At 37.9% G+C, this 21,349-nt stretch overlaps 1 long non-coding RNA gene across 9 annotated transcripts in view; it reads left to right on the top strand.

The window, feature by feature from the left end:
- Nucleotides 1-21,349, top strand: part of LOC138419530 (uncharacterized) — a 639,926-nt gene that overhangs the window by 377,313 nt on the left and 241,264 nt on the right. The window contains exon 8 of one of the 9 annotated variants that reach the window (XR_011249002.1): nt 12,374-13,068. The exons of the other annotated variants lie outside the window; for them this stretch is intronic. This is a non-coding gene — a long non-coding RNA (uncharacterized lncRNA). Of the gene's footprint in view, nt 1-12,373; nt 13,069-21,349 lie in introns of those variants that run through there. 9 annotated transcript variants of the gene reach the window in all.

Here is a 21,349-nt window from a genome sequence, read left to right as displayed (position 1 = left end):
TGAGTATATTTCCACCAGACTATCCTTTCTCTCTGTTTGCTTGGGTTTTGTTTTGTTTATTCATTACATCTGAGATTCCTCTTGCTCATGTTTACTTTATAATTTTGTTCCTGTCAAAGCCTTACTCTTTTCCTTCTGATATTTACATTCTTTAATTTCCTGTATCTATGAGCCACCTTCTTCTGTTTCTTAATGCAAATTCTGGAGAAAGAACTTCTGATGATCCCCACTTATTTGCATATCAGGTCATTTCATAGGTCATAAGCCAACCCCTGGGTCAGGAGCCATGGTATATCAAACTCACATTCTCTCTATAACAGGTGCTGTGGGCTGGGTGGTTTCCTTTGGCAAAAGGTAGGAGCATAGCCAGCATAATTTACACTGAAATTTTTAAGAAAACATAAATTTGAAAAGTTAAGAGAAAAAATATAAGTTTGAGGGAACATCTAGAGAAGGCCCAGATATGCAGAAGAACACAGTGATTAGAGGGCTCAGAGAGATGACCTACTTATCTGAGGAGAAGATATGTTCAGAGCAATAATGTAAATAAATACATCTGGTTAGCAGGGTAAGGATTGGAAGCTGCTGCTGCTGCTAAGTCGCTTCAGTCATGTCTGACTCTGTGCGACCCCATAGATGGCAGCCTACTAGGCTCCTCTATCCCTGAGATTCTCCAGGCAAGAATATTGGAGTGGGTTGCCATTTCCTTCTCCAGTGCATGAAAGTGAAAAGCGAAAGTGAAGTCACTCAGTCGTGTCTGACTCTTAGCGACCCCATGGAGTGCAACCTACCAGGCTCCTCCATCCATGGGATTTTCCAGGCAAGAGTACTGGAGTGGGATGCCATTGCCTTCTCCGAGGATTGGAAGCAGAATCTATCCAATGCAGGATACGATTTTAGACTGATTGTTCTTGAGTCAAGCATTTAACATATAAGCAATAGTTAAAGGGATATGGTTGTCCCATGTTCAAATTAAATCCCTGAAGAGGATTTCTAAAATCAATGAAGAAAAAAAAATAAAAACCTTTTCATTTTGATTAGGAAGGGCATCTGTTAGAGAGGGACTTGGGCATGTCTCACTACAGGAAGAGATTGCATTTTCTTTTCTTAGAGAAATACGTAATAGTAGAGGAACTAGAATGTGGTAAACAGGGAAATAAAATATCATTGTAAATGTTGACAGAGGAAATGTACTTTTCAGTTTGACTCTTTCTCTAACCCAAACACTAACTCTAATGCTAATCTTAAGAGGATCACCTTTGAAGTGGCTTTTAATCCTGGAGGACATGGAAAGCTAAAGTTTTCTAAGTTTTAGTCTTAAAAAGATAATACTATTTAGAATTTAATGGAAATTTATATGTATATACACACATGCAATATACATATTGTGACTGTTTTGAACTTTTTTCCTTTCAAGTAGATAGGAGACTATATTATTTTCCTCTCTATTTAGAGAGACATATGTCACTGGTGCTTATTTTATCACATGCTAACCCTAGTTTAAATCTTTAGTCTATGTTCAAGTTAAAGGAGAAAAAGGACAAATGACAATAAAGAAAATTAAGAAACATACTGTAGAAGGAAATGACAACTCACTCCAGTATTCTTGCCTGGTGAAGATGGACACAATCTAGCTACTAAACAACAACAACAATATATAAAGATTCTGTGTACATATAACTGAATCATTTTGCTATGCATAAAACAAATATATTGTAAATCAACTATGCTTGAATTTAAAAATAAAAACTTAAAATATAAGCTTAATGTTCCAATTACAGAGTGTTTGTGGGTTCTAATTTGTCTATTTATAGATGAGTGTTTGTATTCATCAACAAATCAATTTACAATATCAAAAATCTTCCCAGTGTTGTGATACTTATCAAATGGTACATGAAAATATAAGATATGACTGCTGTCCACAAAGAATTCATGAATGAGACATTTGTGTATCATGTGTAGACAGACCTTACTTTCACTGTTTGCAAAGATCCAACTTTATATTATTGCAGGGTAAATTTTCATTTGTAGGTATGCTGTATTCTGATATTATCTTCGCCATTTAGTGCATATTTGACTTACCTAGAAGATAGCAGTTAATAGTTTTGTTAAATTCAAATTTACCAAACATATGTTAATTGTTACATATAAAATGTATCCTTTTTAATAGATACCTTATTTAAAAGGGTTTCTCTGATGGCTCAGATGGTAAAGAATCTACTTGCAATGCAGAAAACCTGGGTTCTATCACTAGATGGGGAAGATGCCCTGGAGAAGGAAATGGCAACCCACTCCAGTATTCTTGCCAGGAGAATCCCATGGATAGATGAACCTGGTGGGCTATAGCTCACGGGGTCACAAAGAGTTGGACATGACTCAGCAACTAACACTTTAGTCGGCACAAAATTTTGGTCCAGTACATGTTCCTTATTTTCAGATAGGAAATGGCTCAGAGAAGTTAAGTTCTATCGCTAAAGTTATATATATACTAAGTGTCGACACTGAGATTTGAAAATTGGTTTTCCTTATTCCAACTTCAGTAGTCTTTCTGCTATCTATCCTCTGGCCTTCATTCCATGATTGTGTGGGTTAGGGATTTAGAATAGATTACAAGTGTTTTCTAGGCATTGCCAATGATTAAACCCCTAAAATGAAAAACAGAAAGGTAGATACTACTTGCCTAGACATAATAAATTTTATTGTCCAAATGATTTGTGACAAGTGCTATTATATACAAGATATTAATCGAGGGATATTCACATACACCAATTTAAAAAAATTAAAGAAAATATGACCCTTGTGGATTAGCAACACTAGGAAAACTTCATGGGGAATTTGACTAATTTTGGAAAGTTTCATAACAATAATCTGAATAAGTATCTGTTTCACATCTTTCCTTCTCTGTCCTTTCCTTCCTTTCTTTTTTCCTATTTGCTGGGTAATTACAGTATGTAGTTTGGGGGATTTTCTATGTAAACCAACTTCATATATAATATGTTATTCTCATAAGAATCTTTGATGTTAACATAGCAAGTATTACCTCCTCTTTCTGATGGGGAAATATGCACACTTTGTTTCCCTAGTTTTTGCCTTACATATTAATAGAGCTCCTAACACCATACAAGTCCCGTAAAAAGTTGCCTGAGTCCCCAGGGAGTGTCCTGTTGCTAGGCCAGTCTGCAGCTAGCTAGAGTTTCTGGGCTCTGGTAGGGTTTCTTCCCAGCTGTACATCATGTGTCACACCACGTTCCCTCGGTGCTGCCGCCCAAAATGTCACTGCTGCCACTTTTCCTGGTCTTACCACTAGTGCAGTGTGCCCGCGGGGAGCCAAAGCTGGACAGAGCTCTCTGGCACAGTTGAGAGACTGCTTTTTCTCCTTCTCTGTATTATACTTTTTAGGATTCCAATATCTCACAATTAAAAAACAAACAAACAAATCATCTTTTAGTCACAGTTCATTTTCAAAATCCAAGGTAAAAATTCACAGGGAGCTCAGGCAAGAACTAACACTAGCACTTAGTCTCACCTCTTAGAACTTGGCCATGAAGACTCTGTTATTCATCAAACTTCATTAAAATTGCCTTTTTTTCTTTAGGAATAGTTTCGTCAGTCCCTCTTGTAAACAGATTCATGGCAGACTGCCTTTGTCAGCTGGCCTGGCATGCCTTTATTTTTCTGACTCCTGCTGATGGTAAATCAAGGTGGAACATAAAAATAATAGGCAGATCAGAACTGAATTTTCTTGTTATAGAACTAAAAATCTTTAATTAAAAATAAATATTATAATTAAAATTTACATAATTTATCTGTTAAAATAGTTATTTTTACTACTTTATTCAAGGGTAGAATACAGATGTGCAAACAATGGAAACTCAAACATAAACAACTTTGACAAAACTACAGACATGAGTGTGAGCTCATTTGTAAAGGGAAAAGCAGGGGTTCCCATATGCCATAAAAGGTTACTGGTGGGTATGAAAATGTGTAGACCCTTAAGGGATAGACAAAGAAATTTCCAAATCTCCTTTAATTTCTTTTAATATACTATTAAGCTTTTTCATGTTATGGTTATTTGTATCCTCTTATGATATACAACTTACAGTTTCCTCTAATTTCCCATGATTTCAATCCCTTCATTGCTATAAATACAAATAGAATTTCTGTATTAAATTGCGTCTTAGTAAGATAAATGCCATTGGTTAATGTTCTTTTAAGAATATAGAAAGCACACCTTAAATTCAATTTTTATAATAGAACAAGTCAGTTTACTCATAACGTATTCATATCTTCTCACAACCATCTGCTGTATTAGGAGCCTCAATACTGGCTTTTTCTGCAAAGAAAAAAAGTAACATGAAGGAAATATTTTAGAGCTACTTTCAGATCCAAATTCAAAATCTTGGCTTGAACTGAGGACTCAGTGGGACTTCATTAGAATTGCTACAGAGGATTTGATTGAAAACTCAAAAGAGTTTCTGTATTCCTTCTGCAGAGACAAGTCTGCAGAATTTAGAATAACACCCCTGAGAAGCATTAAGCAACAAGTCATGATTTCTCACTTTCCTGTCTCATTTGTTTGAGAAAGTAGCTTTTCTTTCATGAGAGAGGGTAAAAATGAGGCCATTAGTTTCAGTTTTCACTGTCTTCTAGCTTTGTGCCAAGCTTAGGTCTCAAGTCAAGTTTTCAGCTGTGTTTCTGCCTTGGTAGATAAAGAAGTGAGACTCTTGTAAATAAGATTGATATTGGGAATTGACATATTAGCAGATAGCATTGTAAATTGATAGATTCCCTATGTAAATTGGGAATACATTGTATACATGTAAATTGTATACTTGTATACATGTATATGAGTTAACCTATGATCCACAAATCAAATTCGATTACGGTTTCCTCATATCACATCAGTGATGAGGAGCTTGCACACCAAATGCAAAATAGCCTGGGCCACCACCCACCTTGCTTTTCCCTTTGTTGGATTCACTGCATCACGCAAAGCTCCTTGTTCTCCTTCAATATTGTGTTGGCTATTCTGAGTCTTTTGCCTCTCTACTTGAACTGTAGAATCAGCTTGTTGATATCCATAAATGTGTTTCTCAGACAATCTAAAACATATTTATTTGAATACTTATGTAGCATTAGTTTTTTAATATATTGGTAGAATGAGCTATAATATTACTTTAAAAATCAAACAGAAAATAGTAGTGGTTAATGGTTACTTTTTTCTCTTTCCGACAATTTTATGATTCTAAAAATTTCTGCTATAAACAGGGATGTTTGTATAGGTAAAACAGAAGGCTACTTGGCGTCTGTGATTTGAGGGGCAGGAATCAAGATCATCTTTGAAATAACAGCCTCTGGCTTATCAATCAAAACTCCTGGAATTCTCTCCTTAGAGGTCCATTTTCTTTGGGAGTTAAGGAGGGAACACTATTAATTTTCATTATTATTAACACTACTATTAATTTAATTAGTCCTTCAAAGAGATGAGAAAGGATGTTCTCCAGATTCTTTGAAATCTTTAAAGTTATTCTTTTAAATAATATTGACAGCTTTTAAATTATTATTAAGGCAGTTATAAAGAGCAGTTTTTGATTCCCAGGAAAAATGAGAAGATACATAGATTTCTCATACATGCCCTGTTCTCATACATGTATAACTTCCTGGCTTATCAACCTTCAACCTATTGACAGGTTATCAAGCTATCAACGAATGGCACATTTGTTACAACTGATGGGTCTACATTGACACATTGTACTCTCCCAAAGTCCATAGTTTGCATTATAACAACTTTTGGTATTGTGCAATCTATGGGTTTTGACAAATGCAGAATGAGATGTATCCATCATTATGGTGTCCTATATTTTTCCTGTCTTGATAGTTTTGGCTTTTCCAGAATGCCATACAGTTGGAACTATACAGAATATACCCTTCTTAGACTGGCTTCTTTCCCTAAGTAATGTGAATTCAAGGTTCCTCCCCTCGATGTTTTCATGGCTTCATAGCTCTTTTATTTATTTATTTTTAAAGCACTGTATAGTACTTCATGGTCTGAATATACCACAGTTTATTCATACATTTACCTACTGAAGGGCATCTTTGTTGCTTCCAAGTTTTGACAGTTATGAATACAGCTACTATAAATATCCTTGTGCAGGTTTTTGTGGGGACATAATTTTTCAACTCCTTTGGGTTAATACCAAAATGCTTGATTGCTGAATCACATGGTGAAAGTATGTTTAGTTTTGTAAGAAGACACCAAACTATCTTCTAAAGTGGCTATATCAATTTGCATTCCAACTAGCAATGTATGAGAGTTTCTGTTGCTTTATACCATTGCCAGGGTTTGTTGTTATCTGTGTTTCAGATTTTGGCCAAAAAGGCAAAATGATAGGATACTGGAAGAGGAACTCCCCAGGTCAGTAGGTGCCCAATATGCTACTGGAGATCAGTGGAGAAATAACTCCAGAAAGAATAAAGGGATGAAGCCAAAGAAAAAACAATACCCAGCTGTGGATGGGACTGGTGATAGAAGGAAGGTCCGATGCTGTAAAGAGCAATATTGCATAGGAACCTGGAATGTCAGGTCCATGAATCAAGGCAAATTGGAAGTGGTCAAACAAGAGACGGCAAGAGTGAACGTTGACATTCTAGGAATCAGCAAACTAAAATGGACTGGAATGGGTGAATTTAACTCAGATGACCATTATATCTACTACTGCGGGCAGGAATCCCTCAGAAGAAATGGAGTAGCCATCATGGTCAACAAAAGAGTCCAAAATGCAGTACTTGGATGCAATCTCAAAAACGACAGAATGATATCTGTTTGTCTCCAAGACAAACCATTCAATATCACGGGTACCCAAGTCTATGCCCCAACCAGTAATGCTGAAGAAGCTGAAGCTGAACAGTTTTATGAAGACCTACAAGACCTTCTAGAACTAACACCCAAAAAAGATGTCCTTTTCATTATAGGGGACTGGAATGCAAAAGTAGGAAGTCAAGAAACACCTGGAGTAACAGGCAAATTTGGCCTTGGAATGTGGAATGAAGCAGGGCAAAGACTAATAGAGTTTTGCCAAGAAAATGCACTGGTCATAGCAAACAACCTCTTCCAACAACACAAGAGAAGACTCTACACATGGACATCACCAGATGGTCAACAGTGAAATCAGATTGATTATATTCTTTGCAGCCAAAGATGGAGAAGCTCTATCCAATTAACAAAAACAAGGCGAGGAGCTGACTGTGGCTCAGATCATGAACTCCTTATTACCAAATTCAGACTCAAATTGAAGAAAGTAGGGAAAACTGCTAGACCACTCAGGTATGACCTAAATATGTGTTGCATGAGGTCCTTTAGTTTCCACATCAAGTTATTAGCTGCTTCATCCAGGGAATGAGGATATCATTGGCATAAGGAAATGAAAGGTACAACAAAGGGCGATTAAGAAAAGTAAATGGCCCTTAAATTTCAGGAAAATGATGATATTGCAAAACCAAGTTAGTGTTACATACAGACATTTACTAGAATGGTTAAGAAGGTAGAGTTACTAAGAGACAACAATGGCTAGTGCCACCATTGACCCAGGCAAATAGGCCCTTGGACTAGTCCCCCCGATCTGAAAAACCCAATGCTTATTCTTCTCTGACTGTACCCCTCATCTCAATATGAAGATTTTCTGGGTGTAAAGGTTTGCTTCCATCCTGAATCCATGTCCCTCATTCTAAACCATGCTAGAGCAACCTCAGAATTCATCAGCTCATATCCAGTGCCTGCATAGACGTCTTTCCTGTATCCATTTTCCAAGCCAGACACATGTACATTTCCCTAGATCCTAGCAGGACATCTCTTTGTGCTCTTGCCTCGGTTCAGAACATGTTAGGGGCAATATGACTATGTTTGCTCATAATGAGATTTAAACCAGAAATATGTGTGTGTGTGTGTGTGTGTGTGTGTGTGTGTGTGTTGGTTATTAGAGGATTAAAGGGGAGAAAAATCTAACCAACTTTCTAATCAGAGCTTTGGCAGCTTAGGCCTGGATTTGCTCCCACCTGTCAGCAAATTCACATAGAAAAGATCAGTGGTGTGTGCATGAAAATCTGAAAAAAAGAATCAGTTTTATAACTTTGGAATTGGGGTATCCTGTTACAGAGGTATATGGGAGGAAAGTGTAAAGAAGACTGTTGCAGTTAGAAGCCCTAGTAATGGAAAAACAATAGTTAAAATTGATAGCTGGATTGGTAGATGGTTAAATTTAGAAAATGGATGTCAGAACAAAGTTATAGGCAGAGAGAAATAAACCAGTAGAAAGGGGAAGTTAAAATTGTTTTATTATATACTGACATTACTAAAATATATCCTTTGAATTTATTGGGTGGTAAAAGTTCCCTTTTATGTTGCAAATATTTTATCTTTACTTAATATATCTAAAATATGTATGTATACATAAAACTATAGTTTATATAAGTGTATATATATATATATAAATTGTAATTTACTGACTCTTAAATGTGGAACTAGTAACACTAATTCACCTAGTGTTGATGATTCTGGTAGGCATGACTGTAGTTGCTATAGTGTCCCATTGAGGCACCCATAGGTTTGCAAATTGGTATGGATTGAATTGTGTCCCCTCAAAATGTTGAAGTGCTAACTTGAAATGTGATGGTGTTTAGAAAAGGGGCCTTTGATAAATACTCATCCCTTGGTATCCATGGGGGATTGGTTCCAGGACCCCTTGCAGATACCAAAATCCAAGGATGCTCAAGTCATTTATATAAAATGTAATAGTATTTGCATATAACTCATGCACATCTTTCCATTTACTTCAAGTCTATGCTAGATTACTTATAATACCCAATATAATGTCAATGCTATGTATATAGTTGCTGGGGCAAATTTAAATTCTTTTTTAAATTTTTGGAATTTTGGAATTTTCTTGGGTTGATTTATATATATAAAGCAATATTTATATGTATTTATATATAATTAAATCTATATATATACACATATAATACATATAATCAGATAGATATTTGGTTTCTGGTTGGTTGACTCTGCAGATGTGGAACCTGTGAGTATATAGGGCTGACAGTAATAAGGTTCAGAGGTCATGAGGGTGGATCTTCATGATGGAATTTTTGTTGTTGTTCAGTCATTCAGTCATGTCCATCTCTTTGAGACCCCACGGACTACAGCAATACTATTCTATGGCAATACTAGTATTCATAGCAATACTATGATCTTAGTTTATTGAGTGTTGAGTTCTAAGCCAGCTTTTTCACCCTCTTCTTTCACCTTCATCAAGGGTCTCTTTATTTAGCTCCTCTTTGCTTTCTGCCATAATGGTGATGTCAACTGCATATCTGAGGTTGTTGATATTTTTTTTCCCAAAAGTCATGTTTCCAGCTTGTGCTTCATCCAGCCTGGCACTTCTCATGAAGTACTCTACATAGAAGTTAAATAAGCAGGGTGACAATAAACAACCTTGACATACTCCTTTTCCAATTGTGAACCAGTCCATTGTTCCATGTCCATTTCTAGCTGTTGCTTCTTGACCTGCACACACATTTCTCAGGAGGCAGGTCAGGTTGTCTGGTTTTTGCATTTCTTTCAAAGGCTTTAGCATAATCAATGAAACAGAAGTAGATGTTATTCTGAAATTCTCTTACTTTTTCTGTGATCCAGGGGATGTTGGCAATTTGATTTGTGGTGCTTCTGCCTTTTCTAAATCCTATTTGTATCTGCAAGCTCTTGGTTCACATACTGTTAAAGTCTAGCTTGGAGGATTTTGAGCATGACATTTCTAGCATGTGAAATAAGTGCACTTGTATGCATTGCATTGAAGTGCATTGCCCTTCTTTGGTATTGGAATGAAAACTGACCTTTTTAGTCCTGTGGCCACTGCTGAGTTTTCCAAATTTGCTGGCATATTAATTCAGTCCAACATTTTAACAGTATTATCTTTTAGGATTTGAAATAGCTCAGCTGGAATTCCATCACCTCCACTAGCTTTGTTTGTAGTGATGCTTTCTAAGGCCTGCTTAACGTCACATTCCAGGTTGTCTGGTTCTAGGTGAGTGATCACACCATCATGGTATTCTGGGTCATTAAGATCTTTCTTGCATAGTTCTTCAATGTATTCTTGCCACCTCTTCTTAATATCTTCTGCTTCTGTTAGGCCATGCTGTTTCTGTCCTTTATTGTGACCATCTTTGCATGAAATGTTCCCTATGTATCTCTAATTTTCTTGAAGAGATCTCTAGTCTTTCCCATCTATTGTTTTCCTCTATTTTTTTTTCTTTTTCATTGTTCACTTAGGAAGGCTTTCTTATCTCTCTTTGCTGTTCTTCGGAACTCTGCATTCAGATGAGTATATCATTCCTTTTCTCCTTTGCCTTTAGCTTCTCTTCTTTCTCACCTATTTGTAAGGCTCCACAGACAGCCATTTTGACTTTTTACATTTCTTTTTCTTGAGAATGGCTTTGATCACTGCCTCTTGTTCAATGTTAGGAAGCTCTGTCCATAGTTCTTCTAAGGGATTAGTGCCATTATAAGAGACACCATAGATATCATCTTGCTGTCTATCTCTCTCTGCTATGTGAAGACACTGAGAATGTGACTATATTCAAGATAAGAAGCATCTTCACCAGAAACCAGTTACACTGGCACTCTGGTTTTAGACTTGCAGCCTCCAGAATAGTGAGAATATAAATGTATATTGTTTAAGCCACCTTGGATGTGGTATTTTGTTATGGCAGCCAGAGCTGCCTAAGACAGATAGAGACTTAATGATGCTTTGGAGCATAAGGCTGAATAGATCTGTGCCCTGTGGGGCCTGCTCCTGCAACTTGCTTTAAAAAAAAAATAAGAAGAAGAAAAGAAAAGAAACCCTAGAAGTCATCTTTCTTTCTTGGATTCCTAAAGGAACATAGAGCTGCATTCCAGGATACAATAACATAATTGCCCTTCTGTACAATTAATTGTAGACTCTGTGGATATTGCATTTTTCTTCCTAGCCCCTGGAAAACCAGTTCTTCGGCTACTGTCATCAGTATTCTCCGACTGGACACTGTTCGGAGCCCTGACTCCGACTTACATGCCAGTGACCCACTGGACCACAGGCTTCCATATTCACTTGACCACATTTAATTATCTTGTACACATAATCGATAGAGGCTAAGGAAGTATCCCTCACTATTTCAAAAATGTGTACATGTACAACTTGGAGTAGCTTATTGCAAAACTTATACAAGGTCTCAATCAAAATAAATGTTAATTATTCATCAAATGTATTATTATATCCACTGCTTTATTTTCTATTTGAGCAGAACTGCAGGCATAAGCAATAGCAAAAATTGTGTCTTTGATGGGTAAGAGTACAAACTATATTAAATGGCTAGATAAAAGATTCAATCTGGATTAACATTTATTATGACTCACACTTTGATCCATGTATGGAGTCAATGACATTATGTTGTTCAATTGCTCAGCCATGTCCAGCCCTTTGTGAGCCCATGGACTGCAGCATGCCAGGCTTCCCTGCCGGGGTCCTGCCCTGGTGGATCCAGGGAATTCGAAGGGGAGATGGTGTAGGCAAGGAAAATTTATTTATTTAATTAGAAATATAAAGAGAGATTAAGAAGAAATAGTGTAGTAGGAAAATTTAGTGGAGAAAAGAGGCTGAATAACTTGGTTTACGGGGAAAGCCAATAAACTTCAGGACAAGAAGTTTGCACCATCTACATTAGGCCATCAGCACTCGTTTGAATAGCGGAGGGTGCCCTGCCTTGGGCTTCCTCTCTCACGGGACTTAAAAGCCAGGGCAAGTTAGTAGACGTGGTGAGTCTCCCCGCTACAGATGGGAATTCAGCCAGAAAAGGAGAGAGGGAGAATAGACCACACGGGGGAAACCAGTCCAATGACTGGCCCATCCTCTATTGTCCAGAAAGGCCTTTTATACCTTTTTTGTACATAGAGATCAGTGGATAATATAAAATTATGCAGCATCAGCAGCCCTGACTCATCAAGACCAGGGCTTTCTCTCTGCATACCTAGTTGTATGCACAAGTCTTAGGTGATTTACATCATCTTCTGGCCAGAAGGCCAATTAACATTTTACAGCCCTTTTCTGATAAGGGTTTGTCAACCAGAAGACATATTTGTCTTAAAAATGTTGTTCTTCCCAAAGTCTGGTGCCACTCTCAGAAAGCACTAAATAAATTTACATTCTTACATATCAAGGACACAAGAGGAGTGCAGTGATATATAAGAAAGAAAAGTAATTAACTCAAAAGTCTAGTGTTGCTAACATCAAAACTACTATATTCCTATATCCCAATTGATTAATATACATTGATTAATATCTTTCAGGTGCCTAAAAGATAAAGAATATGGAGGCCTGGCAGCAGTCATTGACTCAACAGTGAAATCCATCACCAGTATAATTTTTAGCTTTTTAGAAAAGGCTCTGTATCTTTAAGATGCTTTAAGCTTTGTGCCTCTCGTGGTTGGGGGGCTGTAAACAATTCACAAGTTGTAAAAAGTCTGGGGGAACCTGTCAGGCAAGTTAGAGAGCCATCAGAGGGGTTTGAGCTGAAACATTCCTTTCATATGCAGGAGACTGAAGCCCTGAGTTAACTTTTTTCCAGAGAATGTCAGAAAAGTGGAAAGCACAGTACAATAAAATCAGGCCAACTCTGGTTTTGGGGGGTAGATGTTCAGGGAAACCGAGGGGGAACCCCTGAAGCTGGATCATGCCTTTGCGTTTTGTCAGGCTTCCTTCCTCATGACCTTTGCCATGGGCGGGATTCCTCATACTGGCTCCCGGCACTTCCCTGTCCTCTGCTATCTCCCAGAGCTTTCTCAAACTCATGTCCATTGAGTCAGTGATACCATCCAGCCATTTCATCCTCTGTCATTCCCTCTTCCTCCTGGCTTCAATCTTTCCCAGCATCAGAGTCTTTTCCAATGAGTCCGCAAAGTATTGGAGCTTCAGCTTCAGCGTCAGTCTTTCCAATGAATATTCAGGATTGATTTCCTTTATTATTAAAATACATGTGCTAAAACTAACAGGGTGAAAGAACGTGTAAAATTGAAAGTCGGTCAGTCATGTCTGATTCTTTGTGACCCCATGGACTGTAGCCTGCCAGTCTATGGAATTATCTGGGCAAGAATACTGGAGTGGGTTGCCATTTCCTTCCCCAGGGGATCTTCCTGACCCAGGGATTGAACATGGGTCTTTTGCCTTGCGGGTAGATTCTTTACTATCTGAACCACCAGGGAATACCTGCTAAAATAAAAGATTTAACTAGATATGGAGTTTCCTAAATAATAGCTGAATGTTCCGGATACAATAAATTTTCATTCATCATACCAAGGATCAAGTAGAATCACAACCTGAGTGAGGAAAGAGAATCAAATGATGCAAACATTAAGATGAATGAGATGTTGGCATTATTTGACAAGTATTATAAGAAATATGGTAAAAATGCCTTAATAACCAATTATAAATTCTCTTGAATCAAAAAAAATATTACCAGAGAAATAAAAATTATAAAGAGGAATTAAATTGAAGCTACAAAAATACAGGAAGAAAAATTAAAAACTCATGAATGAGTTTAATAATGGGGTGGAGATAACAGAGGGTAAATTAGTAAATTTGAAGACAGAATAATAGAACTTATCAAATCCAAATAACAGAGAAAATAGACTGAAAAAAAAGACAGAGGCAGAGTCTTACAAAATAATCAGAAATGATCCAATATTCATATTGTCAGAGTCCCAGAAGGAGAGTAGAAAAAGTGGGGCTGAAAGAGTATTTGAAGAAATAGTAGGTAAAATTCCCCAAATTTGGTGAAAGACATAAACCTATAGATGTAAGAATCTGTGAAAGTGAAAGTGAAGTTGCTCAGTGGTGTCCGACTCTTTGCGACCCGTGGACTGTAGCCCACCAAGCTCCTCCATCCATGGGATTCTCCAGGCAAGAGTAGTGGAGTGGGTTGCCATTTCCTTCTCCAGGGGATCTTCCTGACCCAGGGATTGAAGTCAGGTCTCCCACATTGCAGGCAGACGCTTTAACCTCTGCACCACCAGGGAAGCCCTTAAATACAAGAATACAGTCTCAGAAAACCTCCTATAGAGACACAGAACTTCAGATCTAAGTACTAACATCAAAGATTTAAAGGGAGGAAAGGAAGCCAGGTTGAAAGAAGAAGGGGAAGGAGACGGGAGAGGCGGGGCAAAAGGGGTGGACTTACAGACATCTCCTGCCACTTACAGATACCCAGGGGTTATTGGGCTTTTCCCTGGGCCTCCAGAGAAGGGAGGACTGGAATTCGACCCTACCGGAAATCAGACCAGACCAGAACCAGAATTTGAGTTCTCTGCCAAGAGGAGGTGACCAGTCTCCAATCCTCAGCTCAGGCTGAGGGCCCTTCAACAAGATTCCTGCATCCAGGACTGGGGGACTAGAAAAATAGGGAAGGATAGGAAGGGTTAAGGAGAGGAAAGAGAGAGGGAAGGGGAGAGAGGTCAATAAAGTCTTTTGTTCCTTACCGGTTGGGGCACTCTGGCCAGTTGTCTTCATCAGGAGGAGACCGGGGACAAAAGGGTCCCAGTTGGGCCACTGTGTCTGGTGGATTGGCAGGTAAGCTGGTCCGTGAGTACCCCGAGTGGTCAGAATGTCAGTCTCAGCGGAGAAGAGTCCCCCCCAGAGTCACCATTTGTTACAGAAAGGCGGACCCCTTCCAGGGCCTGAAACTGGGCTCTTGTCTAACACTTGGAAATGAATTGTCTGAGTAGACACACGTGCTGACAAAGCAAGAGACGTTATAGGGAAAGGGCACCTGGGTGGAGAGCAGTAGGGTAAGGGAACACAGGAGAACAATCTGAGTGATCCCCAAATGGATAAACCTGAGTAGGTACAAGCCAAGAAATATCTTAATTAAAAATTTAAAACTGAATATTAAAAAAAAAAGGAACCATAGAGAAATGGAATTACCTATAGGGAATCCTAAATCCATTGGCAGTGGATTTCTTATCTGAACCCATGGAGACCAGAAGGAAGTGGCATATTTTTAAAGTGCTAAAATGAAAGAATTTTTAAACACTAATTCTATATCCATTAGGTTTGTACTCATGGGGAATACATAGTAAAGAAGAAATAAAAATATCTCAGGTGAAAAAAATGAAAGATCTCTTACTAGAATATTTTCCCTTGAAGATTGGCTAAATAAAGTTATTTATAGAAAGGAAATGAGTTCCCAAACATGAACCCCCCTCCCACCTCCCATCCTATATCATCTCTCTGGATCATCCCCGTGCACCAGCCCCAAGCATCCTGTATCCTGCATCGAACATAGATTGGTGATTCGTTTCTTACATGATAGTATACATGTTTCAATGCCATGTCAATGTATGGCAAACCATACAATACAATACAAACCGTATTGTAAAGTAAAATAAAGTAAAAATAAAAATAAAAAAATAAAAAAATAAAGGAAATGATAAAAAGAAGCAATACTGTAGTATCAGTAAGGAACAAGAAACAATGGAACAATCAGAAGTAGCAATACAAGCTTGCCTCAAGAAACAAGAGAAAAATGAAATAAATAAGCTAACTGTACATATAAAGCAACTAGAAAAACAAGAAATTAAGAACCCCAGGGTTAGTAGAAAGAAAGAAATCATAAAAATTAGGGCAGAAATAAATAAAAAAGGAACAAAGGAGATTATAGCAAAAATCAACAAAACTAAAAGGTGGTTCTTTGAGAAGATAAATAAAATAGAACATTAGCCAGACTCACAAGGAAAGAAGGGAGAAGAATCAAATCAATAAAATTAGAAATGAAAATGGAGAAATCACAAGAGACAATACAAAAATACAAAGGATCATAAGAGACTGCTATCAGCAACTACATGCCAATAAAATGGACAATCTGGAAGAAATGGATGAATTCTTAGAAAAGTATAACATACCAAACTGAACCAGGAAGAAACAGAAAATCTTAACACACATCACAAGCATGGAAATCGAAACTGTAACCAAAAATCTTCCAACAAACAAAAGCCCAGGACCAGATGGCTTCACAGGTGAATTCTACCAAAAATTTAGAGGAGAGCTAACACATATGCTACTCAAACTCTTCCAGAAAATTGCAGAGGACTCATTCTATGAGGGCACCATCACCCTAATGCCAAAACCAGACAAAGATGCCACACACAAAAAAAACTATAGGCCAATATTACTGATGAACATAGATGCAAAAATCCTCAACAAAATAAGCAAACAGAATCCAGTAACATATTAAAAAGATCATCCATCATGACCAAGTAGGTTTTACGCCAGGGATGCAAGGATTCTTCAATCTTTGCAAATCAATCAATGTGATACACCACATTAACAAATTGAAAGATTAAAAACCATATGATTATCTCAATAGATGCAGAGAAAGCCTTTGACAAAATTCAACATCCCTTTATGATAAAAAGCCTCCAGAAAGCATGCATAGAGTTAACGTAACTCAACATAATAAAAGCCATATATGATAAACCCACAGCAAACATCCTCAATGGTGAAAAATTGAAAGCATTTCTCCTAAAGTCAGCAACAAGACAAGGATGCCCACTCTCACCACTATTATTCAACATAGTTTTGGAAGATCTAGCCACAGCAATCAGAGATGCAAAAGGAATAAAAGGAATCAAGATTGGAAAAGAAAAAGTAAAGCTCTCACTGTTTGCAGATGACATGATCCTCTACATAGAAAACCCTAAAGACTCCACCAGAAAATTACTAGAGCTGATCAATGAATATAGTAAAGTTGCAGGATATAAAATTAACACACAGAAATCCCTTTCATTCCCATACTCTAACAATGAGAAAACAGAAAGAGAAAATAAGGAAGCAATTCCATTCATCATTGCAACAAAAAGAATAAAATACTTAGGAATAAATCTACCTAAAGAAACAAAAGACCTATATATAGAAAACTATAAAACACTGGTGAAAGAAATCAAAGATGACACAAATAGATGGAGAAATATACCATGTTCATGGACTGGAAAAATCAATACAGTGGAAATAAATATACTACCCAAAGCAATCTGTAGATTCAGTGCAATCCCTATCAAGCTACCAATGGTATTTTTCAGAGAACTAGAACAAATAATATCACAATTTGTGTGGAAACACAAAAAAACCTCAAATAGCCAAAACAATCTTGAGAAAGAAGAATGGAACTGGAGGAATCAGCCTGCCTGACTTCAGACTATACTACAAAGCTACTGTCATCAAGACAGTATGGTACTGGCACAGACAGAAGAAAGAAATATAGATCAATGGAACAAAATAAGAAGCCCAGAGATAAATCTATGCACCTATGGACACCTTATCTTTGACAAAGGAGGCAAGAATATACAATAGAGAAAAGATAATCTCTTTAACCGGTGATTCTGGAAAATTTGGTCAACCACTTGTTAATAGTGATACTAGAACACTTTCTAACACCATACACAAAAATAAACTCAAAATGGATTAAAGATCTAAATGTAAGACCAGAAACTGTAAAACTCCTAGAGGAAAACTTTCTGACATAAATCACAGCAGGATCCTCTATAATCCACCTCCCAGATCAATGGAAAGAAAAGCAAAAATAAACAAATGGGATCTAATTAAACTTAAAAGCTTTTGTGCAAAGAAGGAAACTATAAACAAGGTGAAAAGACAGACTTCAGAATGGGAAAAAATAATATCAAATGAAGCAACTGACAAAGAATTAATCTCAAAAATATACAAGCAGCTCATGTAGCTCAATACCAGAAAACTAAACGACCCAATCAAAAAAATGGGTCAAAGAACTAAACAAACATTTCTCTGAAGAAGACATACAGATGGCTAACAAACACATGAAAAGATACTCAGCATCACTCATTATCAGAGAAATGCAAATCAAAACCATAATGAGGTACCATCTCACGCAGGTCAGAATGGCTGCTATACAAAGGTCTACAAACAATAAATGCTGGAGAGGGTGTGGAGAAAAGGGAACCCTCTTATACTGTTGGTGGGAATGCAAACTAGTACAGCTACCATAGAGAACAGTGTGGAGATTCCTTAAAAAACTGGAAATAGAACTGCCATCCAACCCAGAAATCCTACTGCAGGGCAAACACATTGAGGAAACCACAATTGAAAGAGACAGAAGTACCCCAATGTTCATCGCAGCACTGTTTACAATAGCTGGGACATGGAAACAACCTAGATGTCCATCGGCAGACGAATGGAAAAGAAAGCTGTGGTAACATATACACAATGTAATATTACTCAGCTATTAGACCTAAATCAAATCCCTTATGACTATACAGTGGAAGTGAGAAATAGATTTAAGGGCCTAGATCTGATAGATAGAGTGCCTGATGAACTATGGAATGAGGTTCGTGACATTGTACAGGAGACAGGGATCAAGACCATCCCCATGGAAAAGAAATGCAAAAAAGCAAAATGGCTGTCTGGGGAAGCCTTACAAAGAGCTGTGAAAAGAAGAGAGGTGAAAAGCAAAGGAGAAAAGGAAAGATATAAGCATCTGACTGCAGAGTTCCAGAGAATAGCAAGAAGAGATAAGAAAGCCTTCTTCAGCAATCAATGAAAAGAAATAGAGGAAAAGAACAGAATGGAAAAGACTAGAGATCTCTTCAAGAAAATTAGAGATACCAAGGGAGCATTTCATGCAAAGATGGGCTCGATAAAGGACAGAAATGGTCTGGACCTAACAAAAGCAGAAGATATTAAGAAGAGGTGGCAAGAATACACGGAAGAACTGTACAAAAAAGATCTTCACGACCCAGATAATCACGATGATGTGATCACTAATCTAGAGCCAGACATCGTGGAAAGTGAAGTCAAGTGGGCCTTAGAAAGCATCACTACGAACAAAGCTAGTGGAGGTGATGGAATTCCAGTGGAGCTGTTTCAAATCCTGAAAGATGATGCTGTGAAAGTGCTGCACTCAATATGCCATCAAATTTGGAAAACTCAGCAGTGGCCACAGGACTGGAAAAGGTCCGCTTTCATTCCAATCCCAAAGAAAGGCAATGAGAAAGAATGCTCAAACTACCGCACAATTGCAGTCATCTCACATGTTTGTAAAGTAATGCTCAAAATTCTCCAAGCCAGGCTTCAGCAATACATGAACCATGAACTCCCTGATGTTCAAGCTGGTTTTAGAAAAGGCAGAGGAACCAGAGATGGAATTGCCCACATCCGCTGGATCATGGAAAAAGCAAGAGAGTTCCAGAAAAACATCTCTTTCTGCTTTATTGACTATGCCAAAGCCTTTGACTGTGGATCACAATAAACTGTGGAAAATTCTTCAAGAGATGGGAATACCAGACCACCTAACCTGCCTCTTGAGAAATCTGTATGCAGGTCAGGAAGCAACAGTTAGAACTGGACATGGAACAACAGACTGGTTCCAAATAGGAAAAGGAGTACATCAAGGCTGTATATTGTCACCCTGCTTATTTAACTTATATGCAGAGTACATCATGAGAAATGCTGGACTGGAAGAAACACAAGTTGGAATCAAGATTGCCAGGAGAAATATAAGTAACCTCAGATATGCAGATGACACCACCCTTATGGCAGAAAATGAAGCAGAGCTAAAAAGCCTCTTGATGAAAGTGAAAGAGGAGAGTGAAAAAGCTGGCTTAAAGCTCAACATTCAGAAAACGAAGATCATGGCATCTGGTCCCATCACTTCATGGGAAATAGATGGGGAAACAGTAGAAACGTGTCATACTTTAGTTTTGGGGGGCTCCAAAATCACCGCGGATGGTGATTGCAGCCATGAAATTAAAAGACGCTTACTCCTTGGAAGAAAAGTTAAGACCAACTTAGATAGTATATTCAAAAGCAGAGACATTACTTTGCCAACTAAGGTCCATCTAGTCAAGGCTATGGTTTTTCCTGTGGTCATGTATGGATGTGAGAGTTGGTCTGTGAAGAAGGCTGAGTGCCGAAGAATTGATGCTTTTGAACTGTGGTGTTGGACAAGACTCTTGAGAGTCCCTTGGACTGCAAGGAGATCCAACCAGTCCATTCTGAAGGAGATCAGCCCTGGGATTTCTTTGGAAGGAATGATGCTAAAGCTGAAACTCCAGCACTTTGGCCACCTCATGCGAAGAGTTGACTCATTGGAAAAGATTCTGATGCTGGGAGGGATTGAGGGCAGGAGGAGAAGGGGACGACAGAGGATGAGATGGCTGGATGGCATCACAGACTCAATGGGCATGAGTCTGAGTGAACTCCAGGAGATGGTGATGGACAGGGAGGCCTGGTGTGCTGCGATTCATGGGGTCACAAAGAGTCAGACATGACTGAGTGACTGAACTGAACTGAACTGAATCAGTTCTAATGAGGTGATGAAACTGGAGCCTATTATTCAGAGTTAGTAAGTCAGAAAGAAAAACATCAATACAGTATATTAACGCATATATATGGAATTTAGAAAGATGGTGATGATGACCCTACAGGCGAGACAACAAAAGAGACTCATGTAAAGAACAGACTTTTTCACTCTGGGAGAAGGCGAGAGTGGGATGATTTGAGAGAATAGCACTGAAACATGTATATTACCATATGTGAAATAGATTGCCAGACCAGGTTCGATGCAGCATACAGGGTGCTCAGGGATGGTGCATTGGGATGACCTTGAGGGATGGGATAGGGAGGGCAGAGGGAGGGGGGTTCAGGATGGGGGACACATGTATACCCATGGCTGATTCATGTCAATGTATGGCAAAAACCACTACAATATTATAAAGTAATTAGCCTCCAATGAAGATAAATTAATTAAAAAAATACAAAGGAGGGAGAAAGGCAGATTACCTGATTGACGAGATGTTAGTAACTACTGAAACTAAGAGTTCCCTGGGGCATACATGGGGGATCACTGCCATATCCTTTCTGCTTTTGTGTGTGTTTGAAAATTTCCACAATAAAAAGTTTAAATATGAAAAAAAAGACACATGGTTTACCATGAGTTAGGTAGTTTTTGAGATAATTGTTATTTAAGAGAAATAGAACTCAAAGAGTATTATAGGAGGTAGAAACACACAGGAGAAAAAAAAAAGAAACTGGGGTACAAACATAAGCTCTTTCCTCCTGAGATTTTTCAGTTATATTTTAAAATTAAGGCAAACGTTTTGTGATAATCTGATACTCAAGAAAATTATATTTAAAACTGGAGGAAGGAAAAGAGACCTAAGTAGAAATGAGGTTTGCACACTTTATCTGATGTGGTAGATATTGATCTCAGTAGCTGAGTGCCAAAGAATTGATGCTTTTGA

Source organism: Ovis canadensis, chromosome 1 (genome assembly GCF_042477335.2).
Source record: "Ovis canadensis isolate MfBH-ARS-UI-01 breed Bighorn chromosome 1, ARS-UI_OviCan_v2, whole genome shotgun sequence".
Classification (NCBI taxonomy): Eukaryota; Metazoa; Chordata; class Mammalia; order Artiodactyla; family Bovidae; genus Ovis; species Ovis canadensis.
Note: the sequence above shows the minus strand (reverse complement) of the source record. Positions and strands in the feature narration are given on the sequence as shown.